Source organism: Cuculus canorus, chromosome 1 (genome assembly GCF_017976375.1).
Source record: "Cuculus canorus isolate bCucCan1 chromosome 1, bCucCan1.pri, whole genome shotgun sequence".
NCBI lineage: Eukaryota > Metazoa > Chordata > Aves > Cuculiformes > Cuculidae > Cuculus > Cuculus canorus.
In genome coordinates this window covers 169,891,718-169,918,749 of record NC_071401.1, presented here as the reverse complement: position 1 = coordinate 169,918,749, position 27,032 = coordinate 169,891,718, and the positions used below count along the sequence as shown (strand labels likewise).

The 27,032-nt window shown below is 37.4% G+C and overlaps 1 long non-coding RNA gene across 2 annotated transcripts in view; it reads right to left on the bottom strand.

Moving 5' to 3' along the window:
* The window catches only part of LOC128854231 (uncharacterized), a 50,604-nt gene extending 25,094 nt beyond the window's left edge, over nt 1-25,510 (bottom strand). For both annotated transcript variants that reach the window (XR_008453208.1, XR_008453209.1), the window contains exon 1: nt 25,372-25,510. This is a non-coding gene — a long non-coding RNA (uncharacterized LOC128854231). The remainder of the gene's footprint in view (nt 1-25,371) is intronic.
* Nucleotides 25,511-27,032: the final 1,522 nt, after the last annotated feature.

The window sequence follows — 27,032 nt, the reverse complement described above, 5'->3', positions numbered from 1 at the left end:
CCGTAAGTAAAAAGTGATGGAGACAGTCCACCATCACATTATCGAGACAAACAGCAATACTCCTTTCTTAAAGGGAATAATTTCCTTTTGCTAAGCAATCCTTTAATTTCACAATGTCTTCGTCCCAGTGAGGATCTTACTTCCCCTCCTTCCATCTGGGACTGCATTTTCTTCAAGAGTGTACACCTCCCGCTGCCACCTTCCCATCAGAAGCAGGGAGATGAGGGCTTTTTCCATTGATACAAGGCAGATGGAATCTCAGAGCTGAGATGTCCCAGGATCCTCTCCTCAAGGTTGCTATGGCTCGTTAAAGCAGGCAATAGCAATGCAAGTGCTTGAGGACTGCCTTCACCCCTATGTTTTTTCCTGCAGCAGCAGCAAAGCTTTTTCAAAGAAACAGCCATTAATAGCAGATTTCATGATTCACCCTGACTGGCTGTTAGTAGCTCTGAAGAATTGATACTGCCGCCATGGAGATAGATCCAGAGAGCATCACATGTCTCCAGTCACTTTGACAGTCTCTGGCTTCTCCAGGAATGTCAGTGCTCACAACATCACAGTAGCAGGAAAAAAAATAGAGAAGCTCCTAACTTATAAATAAACGGAAGTAGCTTTCCTTTCCTCCCTTTATACCAGATGTATTTACCTAGGTGTATAATTCCAATGTCTTGCAGAAAATTACACCGTTATACCACACATTACAAGCATTACTTGATGCTTCTTTTTATTTAAAAGAAAACAATGACAAAACAAACAGAATGTATGTGTGTGTGTTCTTTTAAATATAGCATTATATATTTAACTTCTGAAGTGTATATAAACATGTATATGTACCTCAACTGACCAGAAAAAGCATGGTAATCTAAAGGACTATATTTAAAATTGTACTCGCTCCTTATCTCTGACCTCTTTACTTATGTTTAACATGATAATTCATATTGATCTACAATAGTTCAGCGACAGCAAGCTTCACAGCTTCAAACATCTATCTTTACAGGGTGAAAAAGGACACTCAAAAATAAAAACAAAACCTAAAATCTTCAGGCAGATTTTTTCTTTTTATTCTCAAATACATGAATAACCCTTCAAATTGTACTGCCTTTAGGCTCGAATGGTTAATATCGATTCAGAGTTTTATATTCTTTCATTGTATCACAGACAAACACAAGATATTTCTTCCCTTCCTCTGCTCTTCCTGATATTAGATCTAACAGATCACAAAATCCCTGACCTTAAACCCTTCAACACTGCATCCCAGTAGTTTTGCGCTGGTTCTTAAGCAAGCCTTTCATTTTATGGCTCTCTTCCTAGTCCTTAACTTCATCAAACAACAGTAAACCTAAATAATTCTATTGACTTCAGAGATCAATTTGAGGATTCAATGTGTTTTTGGATGAGAACCTAGGGAAGAAAGGGGGGAAGGAGAGGGGCTACAAGGGTACCTGGGAACCACAGTACTTCGTACAGCAATACTGCATTAGAAAGCACCATGAGCAGGAATTATAAAGCTCTGGAGACCTGTTTTGCACATGTACAAGGAACATGATTTAAATAAAAGAAAAGCTGAATGCCAAAATGCCTGGAGGGTCAGACAGGCTTTTTGTGAACTGCCAGACAGAACCAAGATACTGGAAAAACAGTCAAGTACCACTGTGGATCTTGCTGTCAGTTATTAGGCAAAGAAATAATATGACCTGCACAGCAGAAAAGGCCTTGCTTCGAAATGGATATAGTAGCTTGGGATATATGTGTATCCACAGACAAACCATCTCTCAGCTTGTTAACGGAGGGTTGCGTGTCCTGGCAGGTCTCTGGAGACTGTGCTGCACAGGCTGGAAACATCTTTGTAGCAGTTTCAGCTAATAGCCCTTTCTGCTTCCTAATGGCTCCAAATATATCTTTTGTGATACAAGCCTCTTGCTTTTAGCTGGCTGAAGTTTGGCGAGTGACTTATCTTCAAAACATCAGCACAGGTTATTTGTATGTGCCCAGCCTGGGAAAGCAGTCACCATAGGCTTTCTTAAATCAGAACAGGTCTGGCAAGAAGTTACATCAAACTACAGAAGTTCAATACAAAACTAGAGAAAAGATAGCTAGATCAAATAATCACATAATGGTCCAACTCCTGATGGCAATTACCGAGGCTGATTTAGCACATTCAGCATCCTCCATACCTCACTCACAAATGTCAAAAGACGTTAACATTATTCTAAGCAACATTGCTTCACAGTCTCTCTGTAAGCAAAAGGATAATAAACTTAATTCTTTTTTAAAAAAAATCAATTATATTTTCTTAAAAAATAAAACAGCTTACTTCTATAAAGCTCTCTGTGGTAAAGGATTTAAAAAAAAAAAAAACCCTGTGCTTTAACTAACTTATTTTGTGACAAATAATGAGAGCATAGGTATCACTCTGTTCACAATTAAAAAGGCCCCAGAATTACTTCTCTGCTGGCATTTTGGATAAAATTTTAGCAGACTCCCTAGTCTAATTGCTATGACACCGCATACAGCCTGCCTCAAAGCCCAGAACATATGGCATCCTCAAAGGATTTGATATCATTTTTTCTTTAAAACGTGCAAGTCAGTTGGTCATTGTTACCTCTCTGTGGAATTATTCAAACAGCTGCTACCTTCCAACTAAGAGGTAAGAAAATCTTTGTCTTTTTTGTTGCTGTTAAATTCACTGACACACTTCTGTCATATAATGAGAGTTGGTAATACATCTATAATGCATTTTAATGTTGCATATTTGATCCACAGTGTAAACAACACTTTGTTGAAGACTGACATCTACAAAAGGATGCTTTTCATGTTGCTTGCAAAGTAGTCTTAATCATGAGGCACACATTTTAAACTGCAAGAAATTAATTTAGTACCTAAACCTATATGAATAATGATATGCAGTTGATGTTCACTTCTACAGAATCACAAATGTGACACTTGAACCCACTTATAATGCATAAAACATGTCATCTTTAAAATGTTTTAAATTCTTTATCACCAAAACAGATTATTTGTTTTAAAGTTGTCTTTTATTTACAGAATAATGATTTGTTAAAATGTACTTCTACCTTATGACTAGAAAGTAGATTTGTCTAACGATACCTTGTTCATTCTAGATATAGCAGAGTTATGGATCTCATAGTTTTCACAGTTCTTATCTTCCATGGTTCACAGATCCCATCTTTTCTTGATCATCAGGGTATCTCTCCAGATTGAACTTTTTTTTCCTTTGTACTCTTTCATACTGATAAATTTTTCATTCTCTATCAGAAGATTAATGAAATAATAACTAATGTGATAAAAAGAACACACTAGCAAAAGATAAAATGATAAATGACTAAAAAACAAATCTCACAAAGTAGAGAAAAAAATAAACGGAAAAGAGAAAGAGAGAGGATCAAATCATGATCATGCACCATAGGAACAATAAATGAACATCACAACCTCCTACGTCTAATAGGGGAGTAAAATTTAAAAAGAGATGTTCACAAGATTTTAAAAAATTAAGTCACGGGAATATTCTTATAGGGATCATCCTGCATCTGGCAAGATAGTTGCCCAAGCTTTGTTTTCCCACTTTTTCTCCTTCTTTGGAGTTTTAGTTGTAGTTCATATTTCTTCATAACACATATGACCTTCTCATGTAATGGAAAAACACTAGTGAAAAATAGTTAAAATTTTCAAGAACCAGAAGATGACAAACATTATTTTTATAGCCTAAAGACTGCAGTTTTATTACAGTTTAGTAATAAATAATTTATACTATTATAGAAAAAGTGCGTAAAGGCTCTCGTGATACTTCAAAGGTTCATATTAAACCATATTTTCAAAATCTTTAATTCCAACACACCTATATCAGAGAAAAACCTATTCAGAAAAAAAGACCCACTTTGCTGTCTGCTGTGCCAACAGTACGTTCTTGGCCCTGTAATAGATGTGAATAAGCATAAAATAAATTACTGAAGAATACTAACCATATAAAAGATACAAAATGAGTCAATAAAGGAAGAATTCATGAAGCATCTGATCCACAGTATACAGCCAGTGGGACTCTCCATTCACTTCAAATACTTTTAGATAGCTCCAAACAGACAGAGATCAGCCCTGGTTTTGGTTTAGTATAATTACCCTACTCCCCTCCAGCTTCAAATGCAATAGGAGAGGCAGAGAATATACTAGTTAAATATGAAACATATTAGAATCTCAGCAAACATAACTTTCAACAACTTCAGAAGTACCAATGATCCAAGAATTTATTAGACCCAGTAATACTTGGGATATGTCCTTTCATGTTTAAATCCTGTCCAAAACTCAAAAAAATAAAACACTGAAAAAAAAAATATATTAAAAAGTCATTGTGCTGTAATGTGCCATTTTTCAAAGACTTTTATAGTTTCTCCCATTCCTATACTCTAACAGAAAGACATCCATCATCTTTTTTATCAAAACTATCTTCTTTTCATCAAGACTCCCTCCCACAAAAAACATTCCTATTAAGTTTTTCTTTTACTTTTATGAATGTAGGGGATTGTTAAGAATATCAAAACCCTTTCACTGAGATCTAAGTTACCTCCAGAACAGACACATATTTTTTGCCAAGAGGTGAAACAGACGTTTTTTCAATTATTTTGAATTTCAGGAGTTATAAGAGATAGTTGGATACGTGCACATGCACATCTACATTACATGCATTGTATAGTAAGAATATATTCTTGTCTATAAAGCCCATCATCAGCTTGAAAATAAAATTACTAGTGAGGTGACACTACCATTCTCTTATGCCACAGCCAAAAATTTCCAGATAATTATAATCATTTTACAATTTTCACTGATGGAAGACAAGAGTTTCCAAGGTGCAGAGAGAGGTATTTTCTTGTCAAATTATTTGTCAGATCTAGTTGAAAGAAGCTTTACTACATACTTCTCCATTTAAGCCTGGTAGTGTAGGGAAACCAAAGACATTTAAACTGTAATACTCGAGGTAGTATGCCTGCTTATTGATCAAGCAAGTTCAGTTAGCTTACCAAAGCATTATAGCCAATGATAATAAACTTTGTTTGTTATATAGCTCTTAACTCCAGGAGCTGCATAATTGCACTGTGTTTACTTTTTTTAAAAGTTATCTGAGCTCTAAAATAAAATCCACCTTACCACAAAACACATGGTTACATCTCAAAGCCTGCAAAAAAATCAAAGGGAAAAAATAAGCACACATGCACGAGAAGGACAGCCCCATCTTCTAAATGTTCTCTTCTGCCCTATGAGGACACATTAGATTGTGTTTTCTCTTATCAGAAGCCATAGTTTTAATTTTCCACCTGCTCCTAAGGGGAAAGAACACCTACTCAGAAAAAAAGGCCTAATATTTATGGAAAAAAGAAATCCATAGTATTTTGACAACTAGTCAACCAAAAAGTCAAAATTAAAAAGCCCCATGCTCCTCCAGCAGTGTCGTCAGGTTAGGATGGGGCAAGAAGAATTTCAAGACTTCAAAGTCCGAATCTTTCATTCCCCCAGTGAGTGAGTGATCACCTTTCATTGCTGATGACACTGTAATGGTCCTTTCACACCTTTGTGAACTTTCTTCATTTAGTGCCAGCAACCTGCTAGGCAAACGGATGATCTACTTCAGTAACTCTCAGAGCAGGGGAGAGACATTTCTTTCAGCAATGCCAGCTGATGGAGCTTTATTCCACTGTCCTTCTCCCCCTCCCACACCCAAAACTCATTTTCTGTTCTGCATTGCTATTTCAGTTCAAGAAAAATGTCCTTTATTGCCATAACTCCATATATGATATTTCATAAGACAAAAGGGAACTCTGAGGGATGTCTGGTTTGAATCATTACAGATTGATTTCTTGGCCACTACTGTATTAATAAATGAGGACCATGTACAGTTAAGATAAGACTATAGCTCAAAACACAGCTTGATGAACTAAAAAAAAAAAAAACCCTAAACACCAAAACCACCCTTAAGCGAATAGTTTTAAAACACAACATTCAGCAAGGAAGAAATCAGTATGACAGGACTCTTAACTAGCCATCTATACGGCTGTGAGATTACAGCACAGAACATCAGCCTGCTCTGATCGCAAGAGGGATTGCAGTCAGTACGCCTGACGCATATGCAAGGTATCACCCACAGCCTCACGGGTTACTCACAGAGAGAAGGGAAAAGCTAACACCTCTCTTTATCACATATGGTGCTAGCATATGCTGAACAGACACCAGAACTGTAGAGCTGCAGACAGCGAAGTAAAAACCTCTGCTTCAATCCATGGAGTGAAAGAGGTCAATTCCAACAGTTTAATGCCAGCAGTACGTCAAAATATGGTAGACTGAGCTCCTATGATAAAATAAGGCAAAGATTTAAGTGATGATCATCTGGTTGACAGCCTGCAGGCCACACTGTTAGAGCAGTTATTGGATTACACAGAGCTGACAAAAGCTGACAAAAGAACTGGTCCTTGGTCTCGAGCGAAGAAATGCTGCTGTCATTAAGATTAAAACATATAAAATTCTTAAACCTAGATAATAACAGCAGAGTATTAGAAATTAAGGGAGTGCTTCTGATCTGTATTGAGAAATGAAATCACAAAGTAGAGAGAGAGTTCTAAACCAGATCACGGCATTAGCACATACCATTAAGCAGCAAAATATTTTACATTTTAGAATTTTTGGCTTAAAGATTTCAACTGTTAACTTCTTTTTTCCCCAGCAGGAAGTATTCTACTGTTCATTTAGTGAAAAAGCAAATGATATTTTACTGTCGCATTACCGAGTTCTGGATTTTTACCGTGGGAGCTGAAAACTTGAAAAATCTTCCTAATGCAATTTAAAGCACGGTCAATTTTATTCACTACTCTCAAAGAGATGGCATGCCTGTGCCCAAAGAGTATATACTTACTGTACATGCACAGCATAGATTTCTGAGCTACACCCACTGTTTTAGGAGATACTGATTTTGCGTGCTCAAATCACAACTGTAGTTATGAGAGAGAAAATCAGGCAGGTAGCAAAGCTACCGTAAGTGCTGTGCCAGACTTAACTATCTGATAAACATAGTCAGCATTGCCCTGGTGCATCTGGGCTTATCAGCCATGTTAAGCATCTGCCGAGGAGGAGTACTATAGGAGGACTTTACTATAATACTGATAAAATAGACCATAGCAGCTGACAGGGGTTGCTTCCTTCCTTGGTGCTCCTCAGCTCCCAGAAATGTAGTCAGGATCTCTCCTTGGCCCAATCCTCTCAAGTAAGTTCATCCAGACTGTTAGATTGGAAGAAAGCAATTGACTTTTTCCTCCCATCTTTCCGCAGGCTAAATTTCTAACAGTTCAGTGAAATCAAGTTGCACCAGTGTCAGCAAGGACAAAATTCCTGGGAAGAGACCCAGGATGCAAGAAAGCCACTCACAGCAGCAGCAGCAAGCTATTAGATCACTCCAGTCACTTTGTGTAATCTCAATGTCCAAAGGATCAGCAATTATGTTGTTAGCTACGGCCAGAGAAGAGGGGAAATGGCAAGGAAGACAACTAATAGAAGCTTTTTATCCAGCCCTTCACAGCAGTCAGTGAAGTCTTAATTCTGCCCATCTTTTGCATAGGCAGGCACAAAAGTGCTTTTTTATTGCTACAGACTAACGCTTAAATTTAAAAGCACTACAGAGAGACTTCTGTACAGAGCACTAATTTCACAACTTCAGAAGCAGCAAGTGGGTTCAGATGCAGAGAATGATTTGAAGCTATATTACTAACTTGGCTGGGAAGGTAAAAAACCAACCAAACAAAGAAATTGAAAGCAAAAGCAGTCTGCAAGATGCCAGGAAAACAACTGATCTTAGCTAAACTTGGAAGTCATAGAATCATAGAATCAACAAGTTGGAAAAGACCTCTTGGATCATCGAGTTCAATCATTCCTATCTGCCATGTCCCTAAGCACCTCATGTACCCGTCTTTTAAATACTTCCAGGGATGGTGACTCAACCACCTCCCTGGGCAGCCTCTGCCAGTGTCCAATGACCCTTTCTGTGAAATTTTTTTTCCTGATGTCCAGTCCGAATCTCCCCTGGCTTAGCTTGAGACCATTCCCCCTTGTCCTATCACCTGTCACTTGGGAGAAGAGGCCAGAACCCTCCTCTCTACAACCTCCTTTCAGGTAGTTGTAGAGAGCAATAAAGTCTCCTCTTAGCCTCCTCTTCTCAAGGTTAAACAACTCCAGTTCCCTCAGCCGCTCCTTGTAAGCCTTGTTCTCCAGCCCCTTCACCAGCTTCGTTGCTCTTCTCTGGACATGCTCTGGAGCCTCAACATCCTTCTGGTAGCGAAGGAACCAAAATTGAACACAGCATTCGAGGTGTGGTGTCACCAGTGGCGAGTACAGGGGCAGAATAACCTAAGTCCATTCTAGTTGTACAGAAAGCTAAGAACAATTTTATCCCAGTCCACTGATAGCCTGTTCACCCAGAGGAAAGCAGGAAGTTTTGAAGCCCTGAGACAAGGAAATCAGGAGTCCAACCACAGAGCAGCTTAAATATCAAAAGGATTAAACAAATTAACTGTACACTTTGCTTCAAGAAACATAAACTGTATGTTCCAGGCCTTACCAATATCATGGTCTCTATGCCGTAAGCAGTGCAGTGTATAAAAATCACCAGGCAGCCTAGCTCAAAGCTTCAAGTGAAATAAATAAATAAATCACTTAGCTTTTAAAAACAAGGAGAACAATCAGAATGCAGGATCTCATGGAGTGAAGAATCCTGCCAAAGATCAGCATTCAGGGTTTAAACAACGCTTCAGGGAATATACAGAGCTACAGATCTCTACAGGATGTGCAGTTTTGTTTTTTGGCATCATGTCTTGAAGCACACTTCCCGTGTGAATTCTAAAAAGAATGGCACCAAGGGTAGATTTCTGTGTTTACTGCCTCCTAAGGAGCCATCACTTTGAAAGAAAAAAAAATACAGTATTTGTTAAAAATTAAGCATCAGATCCTCCAACTCATATCAGGCTCTTATGCAGAATGGCAGTTCCTTACATCATTAATTAACATCAGCAATAAAGGCAAGTACATCTCCAAAGATAATACTCTGGTGCATCTGTCCAGCAATTTCTTCATCTTCAAATTGTATTCTCTGTTTCACCAGCGCAATCAAAGACCTCCAAAGATTTTGCACAGGAACAGTTTGCAGTTATGTATACAATGTCAATAAATGATATATCGAAAATGAACCAAATCCAGCTTGTTTACTTTGAGCTACCCCCCATTCTTCTTTGCTTTGTGGGATTGCATATCAGAGCATAATTGCTTTTTAAAAATCACAGTGAGCATTCTCTGTAATTACGTGTGACTACCTGGCAGCCATGCTTCTGCTCAGCAGAAAGTTAGCGTTAGGGTTAGAGGTTGCATTTGGGTTTCTGTTCGTGTTTGGGTTTGCATTAGGGTTTGGGTTGGGGTTCTTTGTTTGAGGGGTTAGAGTTCGGGGGTTGGGGTTAGGGTTTGGATATGGGTTTAGAGGTTTGGGTTGGGTTTTGGGTTCGGGGGTTAGGGTTTGGGCATAGGTTAGGTTTAGGGCTTTGGGGTTGGGAGCTTTGGGTTGGGGAGATAGAGTTAGGGTTAGTGTTAGGGTTTGGGCTTGGGTTCAGGGTTAGGGTGAGGGTTAGGGTGTTGGTTCAGATTATGCTTGGAGTTAGGGTTAGTGTTTGGATTTGGGTTAGAAGTGTTGGTTTGTGTTATGCTTGGGATTAGGGTTACAGTTACGGTTAGGGTTTAGGGTGTTGGTTCGGGTTACACTAGAGGTTAGTGTTTGGGTTAGGGTTAGGGTTTGTGTTCGAGTTGGAGATTAGAGGTTAGAGTTAGGGGTTATGGTTTAGATTGTATGGTTTAGTGTTATGGTTTATGGGTTAGGGTTAGATGTTAGGGGCTAGGGGTGTTGGTTTAGGTTACGCTTGGGGTTAGGGTTAGGATTTGGGTTAGGGTTTGGGGTGTTGGTTTGGGTTACGCTTGGGTTTTGGGTTATGGTTAGGGTTTGGGTTAGGGTATGGGTTTGTTGTGTCTAGGTTTCTAGGTTTGAAACTTGTATATGATGTCAATACGATAAACTGAACTGGAACTGTGATGAACTGGAACAGTGATAAATTCAGCATTGGCAGTCCACAGAAAAGTGTGTATATTCACTGTGCATACACCTCTTCTTACTGTTCCTATCACTAAACAAATTCTTGCCCTGTAGTTTGTAGGTACTACTACCAATTGTTGCTGAAAATCCACATATTATCAGTCAAGACCAACTGCTCACACAGAATGTATTATTGGAAGGTCAGTCTAGTACTGGACAGCAAGGTAATGGTGATGAGAGTAAGATTATAAAGTAAGTTTGACATTTTTACACTAAGCCAATTCTGAGTTATGTGTGGACAAAAAGAAATTTAAAAAAAAATACACTTGTTTCTTTTTTCCTTCCCAAAGTCATAAACTACCACTGCTTCAGTCATTGCACAAAACAGTATGGACAGTCTTCCTCACTTTTTCCACAAAGAATCTGTGTCTTTCTATACACTACACAAAACTTATTCTGTGTAGAAAGGAACTTCCCATTACTCAGTTTGCAAGTGGATTAAATCAAACTCTAGTTTAAGAAGGTAACTGCTACATAAATTAAGTCTGGATCACCACAGCATTCAGTCATTGCTACTCTTCCTCTGCACAGAAAAGAAAAAAAAAAAAAAAAAAAAAAAAGCAGTGATCCTACTACAAGGTTTTTCAAATATACAACCTCTAAAATCCACATAAGAAAAGTATTAGCTCTTTATTAGACAAACTAAACAAGCTTCAAACATGAAAATTTTGCTATAGACTACCCAAACACATAATTTATCTCAGCCTTCCCTAAGACAAACTGCTATTGGATCAGTCTTATGTTCACACGTGACCTGTTATTGTATATTGTGGGTCCATAACACCTCATCTGAGCTGGAAGTCAACAGACACTTGAGAACCGATGAAGGGCAGCTTTTTGAACCACCTCCCAGTACAAATGGGCTAGCATTTTCAGTCTGCTTCAGAACTTCGACAGATAACATAACAGCCCAGCTGAGGTTAGGGTTTGTTTCACCTTGCCCTGAGATAGACCACAGAAATTTCACAGTCAGATGTCATACCTCTGCTAGGATGCCACAGCTGAAAAACAAGCACTGGACATTATGGCTACATGATACACAGGGTATGTCCAACCAGGAGATCCGGTCCCTGGTCTGCTACCTCTGTCTTACTGCTCTGTTCCAGAATGAGCATGTTCTGGGAGAACTCCAAGTAAATACAAGGCACAACAATGCCCAAGATCTCCATACAGGCACAGCCAAAGACTGTTTACATCCCTCTTTTCATATGCAGTTTACTAAAACAGCATGTAGATGCACTAAATTGGGAAATACTATGTTGAACAAGGAATTTTTTAATACGACAATGCAGAAGATTTTTCTCTGTTGAATTGTGATGTGTCAAATGAGGTCGCAGTTATTATGTGGTCTGTTTACATTATGAAATAATCCCCCAATAAAACAACTTGGCTAGAAGATTATCACAGAAACCTACAAAACTATTGAGAGAAAATTATTGTACTGAGACTCGGGAAGAACTCCACTGATGACCATAAAGGACTATCATTCAGAGGATGAAGGAAGTGGATTACTCAAATGTACTCTTAAAAGACTACTCTTTCTATGACATCCTCAAGGAAAGATTGCTAAAACAAATAAAGCACTGAAGTCCTGAAAGCCTCTTGGTAAAACTGTGACACCTAAGGTTCTCAAGATGCTTCCTGCATCACAGGGAGATCCAAACGCTTCAGGAGACTATAACTAAGACCAAGTGCTGGCTTTCAGGCACTGAGCAAAGTCTTCACACAGCTCACCAGACACTGATGCAAGGTAAATGCTCTGGCAAAAGTCTGTTAAAACTGAAATATTCCAATGGAAAAATATTTCAGCTTACATTAGAATTTTAAAATAATCACAAACAGTAGGAGAATGATAATTTCAAAGTCACTCAACTATTCAGTGGAAGAGCTAGGAATTGAGCTCTGCAGTACTTGCCATCTGTAAACGTGGTCTGTTATCACAAAATCCTCCTCCTAAAAAACTGTTTGGGTGTAAGAAATGGCAAAAGATGGGGAACATTTTGTTTCATTTCACTGGGGTGTGTTTCAGCTAGATCAGTCCCTTAATTTGGTCACTGCAATGACCATACCAGCTCTTCTGTCAATCCAGCTGAATGGCTGACAGAGAGAATAGGCATCAGTGAGCTGCAACATCAACCTGATCCTGCCAGAACATTTTACAACACCAAATCACAGTGTTTTCATTAAATTAAGTAGCCTTGATTTAGTTAACAAGTGAATTAAGTACCTTGTCTTTCAGAGGTGGAAGCCAATGTTGTCAGCAAGATCTCAGACTCGTGACAAGCTCAGATCTTACATCTGCTTTTAAGCAGACACTGTAGGCAATCACCAGAAACATTTAACAAGGGCAGAATCTGTCAGTATAGGGGGGGCTTAGACACACTTTACATCTCTGCATCAGAAGCCCTCTGAATGCCTGATCTGAAAAAATAGCTCATATGCTACCTTCTCCCACTGCAGCTAAATTGCTCTTCAGGTCTGGAGCTAAGTGGTTACTATTAGCTCAGGAGAGATCTACGTGTGTTCATCTTGTGCAGAGTGAACATGCCATTGCAGTCCTAAATAGCCTCAAGTTTGCTTTCTATAGCTAGTCAAGAGGTGGAAATATTGTTTTGAAATTTAAGCTAATTATTAATATAATCCTATCTGAGAACAGAAATAGTATAGTTCCTCAGAGTTACATTTAGTAGACGGCCTCTTAGATGAGAAGCGTATATCCATATATCAAGTCTGTGGATTGTCTTTAATGTCTTTTATGTTTATATTTTACATTATGATTGCCTTTTACTTCTTAACAATGCTTTACTTGAGGAACATTACAATACATCATCAACTACCTTTTACACTTGTGCAAGTACTCATATTCTCAGTCTTATCTCTTTGTTAATAAGACTGTCAGCTGTTGTTTTTGGGGATGGAGTTTTTAAACCAAAATAAAATGCATCGAAACACTCTCCTGTTTTAAAACTACAAGAGTAGTGTAACTAAGCTAATCACTTCTCCAATATTCTGTATTTAGTCCTATACAAAATCCATAGTGAGAAATATCACTAGACAAAAGGATACAATACTGATAGATTATATGTTGATTTACATGAATGTCAACATATTGGGAAGCATTACAAACCATTTAATCTATCATCAGAGCAGAGAACATTTTGAAATGAAAAAAAAGACCAATAGTGCTTCATACACAATTTGGCTTTAGGGACCAGATGCATTATAGCTTCCATATGTCTCAGCCTACTAAATGCATTTTTAATGGCAAGTTCTTGTAGAGCAAAATCTACACAGTAGCTTGAGTAGTCTGTCAAAAGGCAAAAATCATTTCATCCAGATTTGCTCTGAACATTATTTCAATGATGCTTCCGTATGTTCTGGGAACCCCACAGAGGTCACAGAAGGGACTGAAGATCCAGAATGCTTTATTACCTAACACAAACCATAATAAGCTTTTTTGGATATTCTGACAGTGCCAGGGCAGACAAATATATATGATTGTTCTTATGACTCAGTATCTCAGGCCATACTGACTAGGTAACTGTCCGCAGATACTGACAGATCGTTAGTACTGGACCACTACCAGACCAATAACTCATTTGTGTATCAGGACAAAAATGTTACAATCAATTGTCCCTCAAGCAACAAAGCTCTGGGTGCTGCAGTTCCCTGGGTCTTTTTGGTTTTGAGTACTAACTCTAAAGGCAACAAAGTTCCCAGGGGAATCAAAGCCAGCAGTGCACTAAATTTCATTGTGCAAGCAAAAGCCCGAAATAAACAAGGCACAGAATATTCATACCTGAAAATTACTTTTACCAAAAGGAATGAAGGGGCAAGTGTTACTTGGTGAAACCCAACTTGCCATTGGGCACACATTGGTACTGGGATCTCTTCTCTGGGTTCCCCAACATGTATTTTTCACTGAGCCACCAGAACAAACCCCAAGCTTTGTAGAATAATTAGCATTCTATTAATAAATATTAAAATGCTTCAGTGATGTAAAGGTCAAACTTCTATTTCCATAAAATTTATCTGGATGCAGAGGATCTCAACTTTTATTGAAATCTCGTAGGATTTAGAATTCAGAGACATTGCCACTTTGAATATCTGAATGGGTTATCATCAACAAGCCGAGCTACTATAAGCTTCTATATGCATTCAGCTGAGTTTCTACTGCAAAGACAATGTGCTTGGACAAATGACCTCAGAGCTGTTCTATGCTAACAGTGCATGTACAGACTGTTCATTGCAGTGATATTAAACAACTGTAACTTGATTGCATATTTGATACCACGGAGTAATATTTCTACATGCCTAAAAACATGAGTTCGAGATATAAGTTATTACTGTCATGTAAGAGCATTTTTAAACATGGAAAAAAATGTTTAGACCAAAGTTTTAGCGAACTACTTTTGCTACCAGAAAAAAAAAAAGTTAAATTAGGATGCATGAAGGAGTAATTCTGTAGTAACCTGTCAGAACAGATAGACTTAAAAGACAAACTCACATACCTGTAACCTCTAATATAGTCAATTGCATGAACAAATTGCCAAACTTCCAGCATAACCTGGAGATTCCTAAATTGACAGTCTGTAAAGGCAGTTCTAGGGAGGGAACAGAGTCACACCTGAATGGTCATAGCTTATCAAACACATCAAACTACATTGCAAGCCAAAAAAAAATTCCCTAGTTTCGGTATGCCAAAAAATGAGGTTTTCCCTATCTACTGTGGAACAGAAATTCATGTAAAGTACTTTAAAAAAACATTCAGCCTCTGTTCATTATTTTCCTACTCTTAGAATTCTGTAGAGCAATCATTGTATCACTGTCATTGGCGCTGTTATCCAACAAATACTCTCTAAAAAATTCCATATACATATTTTACACTCAGAAAACCCAAGCTTCTTCAAACACATGAAGAAAACAAAAAATAGTTCCACATAAAATGTTTAAGTCAACTACTAGATTTACAAAATATCTCACATAGACTTACACTGCTACCTACAATATTTATTGCAAGTGATTTAACATTATCAAGATGCCTCTTGGTTCTGTAATTTGCTCTATACTGGAGAAGCTTCCACCCTTTTGGACCTTCTAAGTGCTGTGTTCAAGCAGGGATGTGCTCGCATAGACTGGACTGAGTGATGAGGTTGTCAGTTAGTCAACAATATGCAATAAAGTAATAAAGAAGAAATATATTATAATTTAGTATAGTTGCCAGTTAGTTATCCTGATATCTAAATTCAACATCCAGTCACTCCTAATGTAAACAGCATAAGGGACATGAAAAGAGAAATCATTTGGGGGGTTTGGCTGTTGGGGTTTTTTCATTTGTTTGCCATAACTTAGTTATGATCCACAATTTCTATTGGCTTAAAAAAATAAAAAGTTGTGACATAAATTTTATACTAGTGGGAAAAAATAAGAAAAACTCCTAGCACACCTGATTCAGAGCTAATTTGTGAAGGCCATTTCTAAACGGAATGTTGCATGTGGAAAATTTCATGTTAAAAGTCTCATTATTCTTCATTTCTCCTTACATTAACCCTGATTTTCTGTTTCCTCTGATAAGTATGTTTACTGGAAATCAGAAAAAGTAAAGCATAGAGCATAGACAGCACCTGACACACTGTCCTAAGGCATCACATCTGTCAGACACAGGTGATTTACTACAGTGTTACATCAAACGTCTTACCCTGGTAACTACTGCCTTTCTTCTCTTCTCTGTTAACCTCAGTAGATTAGTTCATTTATTATTAAAACCTTCACACACATCAGATCTTAAACATTTAAATACCTCAAAGATCACTCTTCAGAATGCCTTTTGTTACTTAACAAAATGACTATAAAAAGTGAAACTATTTTGTAGTAGCTTGGGTTTGCTACAAGCACTGAAACAGATCACAGTTGCTCTTTACATAATTACAAAGCAAATACTCTGCAGCAGTATCCTTAAAATTGCATGTAAGAGATTACTTTTTCTTAAATAGCATGACAGTCACAGCAGCTCCACTGATAGCAGCTAAGGCCACATGCCAATACATGGCACAGGCATTATAGTTAATTTTGCTGTCTCTGAAACCAAGTAGAGGGTTCTACAGCATCTGTATAAAAACTCATTATGAAATGATTCTAGATTAGCAATTAATACTTGCAGTCAGCAAAACTTCTTCAGAGTCATGTAAGACTTCTGTGTAGTCATAGAACAAATTCATTGACTAAACCCAATCCCTGGAAATTCAACATCACATATTTCTACTTTTATCAAGTCAGCTCCTTAGATCTCAGTCAATTTTAGAACTTAATAAGACAGAAAGAGAGAGACAAGGACGATCAGAACTTTTTTAGCCTTATGTGGGTTTATGTAACATGCTCTGAAACCGGAGTCTCACACTGCTAAAATCAGTGATGCCACGCTCCTTGAACACGCAGAAGCAAGAACAGAGGCATGCAAAGCTGAAAGGACTACATGAGCCTGATGTTTAGAGAAACTTCGGACTTCCAAGTTTCCTGTTCTGCAACTCGTACGAAGAAAAGTTTTGGGGAATTTGGTGTTTGATCACCTTGGTAGAAAAGGCACACTCAAAATATGGTAACTCACAAACTGGCCAGATCTTGGTATTTTTGAAGTTATAGTCGCATTGTATTGCAACAGCATTCCTGTAATCTTTTTGGAAGAACTTTAACTTCCCCAGACTTCGAGACGTCAGAGGAACACCATTTCACAGCTTATATTATGTTTTACCTTTAAAACTACACTAAAACATACCTTTATTTCAACTAGCTGGTAAACTGTATCCTCCTCTTGAAAAGGCACGCCAAAGATTTTATACACTACCCAAACTATATTATTTGTTCATATTTGGAAAAGGTCACTTCTTCTTTAAAAACAACCTAACTTTTGCCTCAGAGAGAGAGAGAGAGGGAGGATTGAAATGACCTATGCACAACTAATCATCAATGGCACATGATGTTCCCACACAAGGCCCATTATAAAACCAAGGCAGATCACATCATTTAGTGGCCATTTGATGAAAGAGGAGTAATGTTCATACTTCATCAGTTAAACTCAGGATTACTCATCAGGAAGATAAACACCTTGTAGAACACGCATCCTGTTAGAGCCAGAAGTCAAAACGTAATAAGCAATGAAACACTGATTTTTTACTCATTTTCCCTAAAGTATTACCCACGATTCTTAAGGACAACAAAATTAGATCCCCTTCATTCTAAATTGAATGTTTATAACATGAGTACCCATTTAGGGTCTGTCCTAGATATCAAGTCCCCTGCTCCATCCCAAAAGGCCTACGACAAGATCTACCACCTACCCTGGGCAAACTGTGCTTTCCCTTTTCAGTCAGACTCACCTCTTCTGTATAGAATGTAGAACATCAGAAAACATCTTGGGATGTTACTCTGTGGGCCACAGTCACAGGAAAATTCCACACAGGAATTTTTATATTCAACTGATCAACTGACACAGTGGAAAAAAACTAATTTTTTTTTTTACTATATTCTGACATTAAAGGAGTCAAACAACACTCAAACACTAAACTATTTATGCATAATAGTTTCTTTGTTTCCTCCCCACTGCCTTCTAATAACAAAAGAATATTTGAAGTAAAAAGGTAAGTGATAGGGGACCAAAGAACAGCAAAGAAGCTAACTATTTACAACATCAGACAGATAACTCAGCAAGTCACAACAAAGCATTGGGAATCTTCAAATTAAGTTATATATCCATTACAAGCAAAGCATAATAACTTTTGTAAAGAAAAATCATGTCATTTCTATCCTTCATGGTTCCTGAAAAGTTCACCAGAACACTAAAGAAAGGAGAATGGATTGATATTAATTTGAGTTTCCAAACAGCCTTTGACAAAGTTCCCTGTAGAAGACTTATGGAAATTAAATCATCGCTATGTGTAAAAATAAAATCACATACTATCATAGAAGAGAAAATAGCCAAGAAACTGAAATGCACAAGCTGTTAATTTTCTTTTTCGTTCTTTTTAAATATCATCTAAATCTACCACCTGAAACAAAACTCACAAAACAAAAATACTGACAGTGTCATATGCAGGAAAATTGGTCTAGAGCGTTTTGTTTAAAGAGCTTTATAGAAATAAAAACTTCAAGATATTTTGATATTAAAAACTGAGCAAAACATTTTTAGTCATAAAAAGACTTTTGCTTTCAATAAGCTATGATTATCAGAAAGGAGACAAAACAAACGTATTATAACTTATACATAGCAACACCACACCAAAAAAATGATGTATCCCTAGTTGTCAAACCATTCACTGCAAAACGGCAGCTTTTCATGTCTGGTCAGCTCAGGACACCATCTGTACAAGCCATTTGTTAAATTTTCAAGCAGATACTTTCATCGTCTATCTTGTGATGCTCTCACGGGTGCTAGGACTTCCCCCAAAATATTTACACAGCCAGGGGACTGTACTTTTTTACTTTCTCTTTTAAAACATTCCCATGCCCAGTAGAGCCCTGCGGGCCAATGAAAGAACCCCAGATGCCTGTATCTGGGTGCAAACACCACAAACATTTGCACAACACAACAGCTCAACCATACATATTTGATCCAGATTAAATAACCGCACACAAGCCCTTTTTCCTCACATTAGCAAGATCACACAATATCAAATTTCTTCTGGCTGTACGTTAGTTCTGGTAGGAAAGACGCAACCTGATTTTCTCAAAGTAAAGCTAACCTACAAAAGATTTTTTTTAAAACCATGTTTAAAACAAATGGTTTCATCACTACTGACTATGCCTCTCAGTGGTATCACTTCATTACCTCCTTACCTTATCCTACTGTATGAAATGCCTGCCCCTGTATTTTAACACTTTAGGAGAAAAGTTCTTTCTTTTTCTTCTGACATTGTAAGAGGCTACCCAAACAAAATCTTAGTAGAAAAGTTGGAATACTTAATATTATAGTAATAAAAGAATCCAAAGACAATGCACTATATATAAACATAAGGAAAATTGTTTTATCTTGAAAAAGAAAACCATTTATAATCTGAAAAATATATTGGACTTCTTAGAGTAATACTAGGTTGTGTATTAAATACTCTAATCATATTAATCATCTTTGCACCATGTAGCAGAGATCTGAAAATTGATCAACAAAACCAACAAGGAAATTATCCCGTGAGCCTAAGTGCACAGCCTCCAGGAAAAAACTTATTGACCATCATTTCCTCTATAAAAGCCATGGTTAAGTGTCATGAGGACTGTCTGCTTTGCTTATCTTCCACTGCCATAATGTACACTGTTTGAACTGCAACAAACTCACTTCTGATAATCAACACAATGTCATTTTTCCTCACTGCCCTTAGACGAGGAGGTGTGGTTCTCTCTTCAAAAGAGTTGTATTTTCCTACTGAACTTAAAGTGTATGGCATTGGAGCATAAATATTTTGTCTAGTATACATATTTTTAACTTTTGGAATAACTTGGTTTCCCCCCTCCTCTACCCACAAGATAAGGGAGAAAACTTCAAAGCAAATAGGGGGAGTATACTGGAGTTTAGGGGCAAGTAGAAACCACACAGAAAAAACCCTTGATATTTATCTAGGTTAGTGAAAGTAGAAAATGCACTGAAAAGCTGCAGAAGACATTTAAAAAAAAAAGCTAGTTAACTTGACAACAGGACTAGACAACAGGTGCAGAAAAGATCATTTCAATCATTGCTGCATACTGATTGGTTCTTAGACAAACTACAAAACTATTAAAGAAAAAAGAAGTTAGAATTAATGAAAAATGGTTTTGAAAAAAAAAACAGTCAACAAAAATACTCCCCAGTTTCGTTATGATACAGAATTAAGGTATATTGTTATGATGATGTCTGCACCACAGTACATATTCTTGATGTGTCCTCATTTCCACTTCTTCTGAGAAGCAAAAAAATAAGTGGTAGGAAATGCAAAAAAGTGTGAAAAGACCAAAGAAAAGCAAACATCAACTACTCTGACATAAGAGGACAATTTAAGAATAAAAAAAAAAAAAACAGAAACCAAAAAAAACCTTACAATTTTTCAGGTTATACACGGAAAAGGAATGTGATATGAATAAATGAATAAACCCTAGACTACCTCCAGGGTCATTAGGCCATACAAATCTTTACAGCACCCAGAACACTGAAACAGAAGGGAATAGATAATGTCATTGCTTGTTTTTCCATTACGGAAGTTTACTACCTTCCTTTGAGGGTAAACTTTAAATGCAGAGAACGAAGACTACTGGTCTAGTTCTAGCAAGTCCTGTTTCAGTTCATTTTTCATGTAACTTAGCAGTATATACCTCCAGCCATTAATCACATAATATACATCATCTTATAATGACAACATGGCCAGTTTAGTGTGCTGAAGGAAGGGAGAGCAAAAGCACTCATGAACTGATGACAGGAAAGAATTTGGTGACAAATTATGTAGCTAAAATATAGTATTTGTTACATCACTATGAATAGTCAAGAAAAGAGATATATATGTGTAAGCCTGTATGTATCCACAAAACAACCAAGAATTCACAATGCAACATTTCTTTGATCTCAAACAAAAAGTGAAGAAAAACTAGCTTATGAAAGTTGACAAAACTCCAGCAAATTGTGAAAGAAGAATTAAAAGAACTGCTTAGTAAACTAGTCATGTTTCCAGTGACATGCCTCATCCAAAATAGACAAGGATGTTGGGTTTTGCTCTGGAGCAGGCTCCTCTCTTTTATCAAAGAAAATGCAAAAAATCTGGTTTAGAATAAAGCCACATATTGGTCAGACTGAATTCAAACATGTCCTCTTTTCCAAGAGGCTCTGTGAATTTAAGAGACTGACAGCAGATAGCCTGAACCCTGGGAAAACTTCTGTGCATTCCACCTCATCTATTTCAACCTGGATAGGAGACACAAGACACAGCGACAAGGATTCTCAGACCCTTGTCTGATTTAAGATGATATGTGTGGTGTTATTTTCAAAACTCTAGATTCCTACACACTTCTACATTAAAACTAGATCATTATTTTTTTTTAAATGAAAGTGATAAGATTTGCTTGTTTCCTTAGAAGGTATACTCTCTGTAAACAAATTAACTGGAGTGCAGGAAAATTGCTTTTCTTTTGACTTACATAGGGAGCTCTTCAAAATTTTATTGAACATATAACATTCTGTATATATATATAAATGCTGCCATTAAATTACTTTACAATTTATTTTATAGAACAGCATGCACCATTTTGCTTATATAAACTGCGAGTGAACTAGTCTTGCCCTCAGCATCTCCCCTTCAAACTGTTCCAGACAATTTGAAAAGGAAACATGGTGCGGGGAAAAGAAACAATACGAAAGAGCCATTTTCATGTGAATAAATCCTACTTTCTTCTCCCATTTAAAAATAATGTCTCTAAAGACAAGTTCTTCAAAGTACACATGCAAAACAGGGACACAACATAACTTCTGCAATAAACTGGTATCATGTCTGTTAAAGTAGTCAAATGGATTTATAGAGTTTAGGAAAATGCTTAAGCAAGAGGGATTAATTACTACTAAAGTGACTCCCAAGCCTTCAAATTTTATCAAATGCAATTTCTTCAATCAGATAATTCTTGACAGCTGACAAAATATTAAGCTTTAAAAATATCACCAAGCCTAGAACTACTCCCAGAGGATTTTGATTTTCCTACTAATGTTCTGGTTAGGATGGCACTAGCAGCTCCATACTGATAATTTTCTTATTTTCAGCAAATTATTAGTGAATAATGGCATAGGGTATAATACGATAATGAAAGAAAACTTGAATTAGAGTTTTGGAGTTAACAAAATGATTTGGCAAACATTGAAATGCAATTTATCAGATTATCACAACTCTCACACGGTCTCCACAGTTTGTTCCTGCTGAGTAATGACGACTGTCTGAAAGGTAACAGGAGTACAACAGCTTGATAATATTACAGCATGATCGCTCTGACAATGCTCCTGTGATTGCATTTTGCTTAGCTATTCAGTCATTCAGGTAGGGTGCTTAAGTAGACTGCTGACATGTAAAAACACTGCTTCTTTGAACATTTTAAGTGAAGCATTCATCCTGAAAATGTCATTGTTATTTTGATCATAGTGTTCATAAAATGGCAAAGAGCTAATGGAAGCTCCACGAGAACACCATGCAATCCAAAACAAACAAAACTAAAATCTCTGAAAGACTATCAGCCTTCTCCTGCATTGTATTACAGAACTGCAGCACAGTACAATATCCTGTGCCTTAGCATTATGCCCATAGCATTATGCTACAATAAAACATTACTCAGACTTTCCTCCAGTTTTACTCAGCATTTTATATACTTCTAAAATATAGAATACTACCTCCTCACAGAACTTTTTGTGAACAGTCTGTCCCTGTTTAAAGGAGAAACCCATTTTAAAGCACATTCCTCAAAAGGGAAATTTAGTAGGAAGTTTTTCCATTTAAAGATTTACAAACTGTTACATCTAACATGTTAAAGTTTTATTCTGTATAATAGTTTAATAGGTATAATAGTTTTTTCCACTGATACATACTTTTCTCTTTTTTTTGAGGGTTTACAGGGCAGTTTCTCATACCTTAAATCCTGCTGAAGACAGGCTTATTTATATTCCCCCATCTCTATAAAATCCCTTTGACCCAGGATGCCAGACAAATAATAGCCAGATTTCAGACACCAAAGACCACTCTGCAATAGAAAGGGAATCTTTATACCACTGTAAAAGACAAATATCTGTCACTGAAAAGGCAGGAATTAAGGTTCATCATTGAACTTGCTGACTCCATCACAAATAATATTTTAAAATTATATTTTCTTGTTATGTAGAGAATTTATAATGAGAATTATGAATGCCTACCTAGTCCTTAACAGTAAAATCAGCAGAATTAACTGAGAGGTAATTTTCAGTATGCGATTAGGCAAAAATTCAGAATTGTTCAGCTGAAAACTGTTATCCCATGCTATAGAATCCAATGTCCCCCACAGAGGAAGCACACAGCCCTCACATTTCCCCTACACTCCACTAGCCCTGTGGACACAGGCTAGGTCAGCCTCCCAGCCCCAGAGGAGTGGGAAGACCCCAAATACTGCCTTCCCCCAAGCTATTCCAGAACCAGCAGCACAGCCCTCATCATACCTGTTTAGAATCAGCCACAGGAAGGGTTGAAAACAAGAGATCATCAGCTAACACTGCTAACGTTTAATCCAGCAAGGTTTTGGTGATGGAGATCTCATTGATGACTATCAGTAGCAACAAAATGTTGCGACTTAAATTCGGTGAAGAGGCCAAAATAAGTGTTACAGACCTGTTTGATTGCTTTGGCTGAAAAGTTTCTGAAGAATCCCTAGATGAGTATATTTGTCAGGCAGCACAAATGTCTGGGTTCACGTTTCTACCACCCTGCAGATGTCGCCTGAGAGATGGGGCAGACACTGCCACAATCAGAAACTTCTATCTTTTTTAGGGACTGGATTTCTATAACTTGATACAAATTCCCATTAGCTTGCTGAAGTCGCATTGGGAAAATAATACTGTGCTCAACAAAATTTGATTCAACTTCAATTTCTTTGAAAGTGCAATAGAAAGCATACATTCTAATACAGTGTTTGGAGTCTGACTTCCTTCAAGGTATTACTCTCTAATTTTGCAAGATCAACAACCCAAGTGATTACCACCTCTCTGATTTAAGTAGACTGGAAGCAGTGAGTGGAAGGGTTCCACCAGAAGATCTGCACAACATCTTTGCTTTCCTCCAGAAAAGTAAGACTTCTCCCTGTCCTATGGACAATTTATAAAGCACACTGTCAGCATAAATTCGGTGTTTTGTTAGTTCAAGATCCATTGCAGACCTGAACAAAAACCCTCAGTACCATTTTAGTCAGAGATTCGAAAAGAATGAAACAATCAGTTATGAATGCTGGTTCTGAAATAGGAGAAGTGTTTATATCAGGAATAAAGGAGCTACAGAGACTAGAATTCAGACTAAGACATGACTAGATGCATATGAAAGTAGGAAGGTGAGACATTTCAGGATTGATAAAAGTAGATCACATAGAAAAAAGTAACAGAAATAGATCATAACAAGTCGATTAGTTTCCCAAAGACAGGAAGCCAAGCAGTGCAGCAACAGACTGATAATTAAAATCTGCAAAAGAGAACATTAGGACAGCAAGACAATAATACTAGATAGATGAAAGGATAAACTTAAAAAAAACAGCAAGCCAACAACAAAAGATAGAGGAAAACAAGACAAGCTAAAAAGACATCCGCAATATGTGACAAAAAACTTGTCTCCGACTAATTTAGCATTCCTTACTTTCTTCACTTCTAGTTTTACATCTTCACAAGCTCACCGTATCACATACATGTAGTCATTTGCTCCAGCAAAGAAGGATACTGATCATACCTTGTACAATAATCATTACAGTTGAATTTTGCTTTTTATCCTAAAAAAACAGTGCCGTTGATCACATACCTAACTCCCTTCACTGACAAAAAGGTACCATTTGACCATTCATCAAAGCTAGTCCAATGACTGCATGCTGTCATGGCTAACTATGCATTTAGCACTGGGATTTATCTATTCATGGCATGGCAAATTAAGCAGCCTTAAAAAATAAATCAAAAAACCTGACACTAATACTACCACTGCCATCCCTCACAATTTTAGCTCCCCCAAACAGCTATCTGCATCAGACAAGTAAAAATCCTCATCTAGAATATGAGACCAGACAACAGCATAGGAATAAAAATAGTACCCTGCCTTGGTGGTAGGTAATTAAGTTGGATTAATGTATCCGAGTCATGAAAGCACGCTGAAAATCCTGAAGATTTTCCTTGCCAGATAAAGATCTATCAATGAAATCATCATAAACAGGGAAACAATTAGAAGCTGGGTATCTTTCTGTAAAATCTTTGTGAAAATGTGCCCAACTGGCAGATTCTGGAACATTATCCATTTATATGTAATAATTCGAAAGCTGTTGGGCTAAGTACTAGGTGTATTCTTGTACAGTTTGTCACAAATCACAAATGAAGTTAAACTGGGCTGCCTATGTCTCATCTCTGGCCTTATTTTCAGTACCACCTGCCTTCCCACTATACCCAACCATCACCTGTTACATCCTGGAGCAAGGCCAAGCTCACTAACACTCACCTGGAACTCTCAGCAGCTGGCAAGTCTGGATACATTGAACCCTCCAAGGAGCTGGATCAGTACCTCTGGTTTTTAAGTGTTCCAAAATCTCAGTATCAGTATCCAGTAGGTCACACCTGAAATCTGGCCAGCCTTGCAGCCTCTGCGGGAAAAGGATGAAGTAATTATATTTAAAGTCACTAACAGACCTCTCCTTGGCTGCTTTCTCCCCTGGCTGGGAGCAGATGACAACAAAATCTCTTCCAAGCTTCAAAAGCAAGTTTATCCTCAGGCTGCTGTAACACTCACATACAGCGTCATTTAGAGATCAGGTACTCGACAGACTCTTGCAACAAGCAGTTGTCATTTGCTTCTTCTATAGCTGTGAGCTTTGGGCTGTAAATATTCACTGAGAACTTGGATAATGCCACGAGTGCTGTCTGCAGTGGGCTACAGGTATCCACTCAGGTGACAAACAGAATGTGACAAAAATTCATATTCTCTCACACAGTAGCCCATCTAATACCAAAACTCTCATGCATTTCCTATCTGCATCAGGCTGGGCAGGCAGTGAAAATGAAAGAATCCAAGGTCCTAAAGAGGATTTTGACAGACAGTGTAGTTCTGGCAAATGAACATCTCAAGAACAGTACAAACATATTGATACTAGCCCAAAATAGCTCTAAGTCTGTCTCCAGAAGTATCAATAAAGAAGAGCAAAAGCCTCCGGAACATAAAAGCTGCTGACAAAACCATGAGTGCTGTGCAGCATTTGACAAGAAGGACAAGAGCCAATCTGGAGCTCAGGGGAAAGAAAATGAAATCCACTACCCAACTGCCAGTCACCCAGAGCTCACCCCTTACCCTGTAACGAAGCCTGCTCCTCATCCTCTGGCCTTGCCCATCCACAGGCAGAGAAAACAAGAAGGCACATTACACAGACAAAATTGTCATCATCATTAGAGCTGGATATAAAACCTTTATAAAAGATTCAGCTTTCACTAACATTACTAGATGGGAAAACAAAAGCCCAGTGTCTTTTAGAGACAAAGCACATTTTCTTCTCTAATTTGAGTCTGAAAGACATGTAGAAAGGAATACTATAGCAGATTTAGCACACTCCTTTGGAAACCATCCCTGGTTTGAATATGCATTCTTTTCAGAAACATGAAGGAAAAAGATTATTTCATCTTCCTGGTCAATGAGAAAAGAGAACTCGTTAACTGAAACCTTACTTGCGTTACAACTATTAACAAAAAATACTTCTTTTCCCTCACTGATAATAAGCAAATAGTGCCAATCCCGTCTTTGTAGGTCATCCTTTTCTGTTTTTTTATCAGAAAAGTGGAAAGAAATTGGAGTGAAAAACAAAAATAGCAAGAACAAAAACAAAATGGTAATTTTCTGCCATTATCATAAAATAATAAAGAATAGTTTGAAGAAAATCTTTGTTGTTAAAGAATACTAGGAAATGAAAAATTGCAACCAATTGTATAATGATATCAACTAATCTTTTAAGATTCATAAATTAATTCAATACTGTCAGTATAAATCTATTCTGTTGCTGCTTCTTAATAACTGCTATAATAAACATAATAAATTTAAGTAACTTCCAGCTACAAAGCATGCTCTACTAAATCTTCATTTTACATTTTCAGGTTTCTAGAAAATACAATTTATTT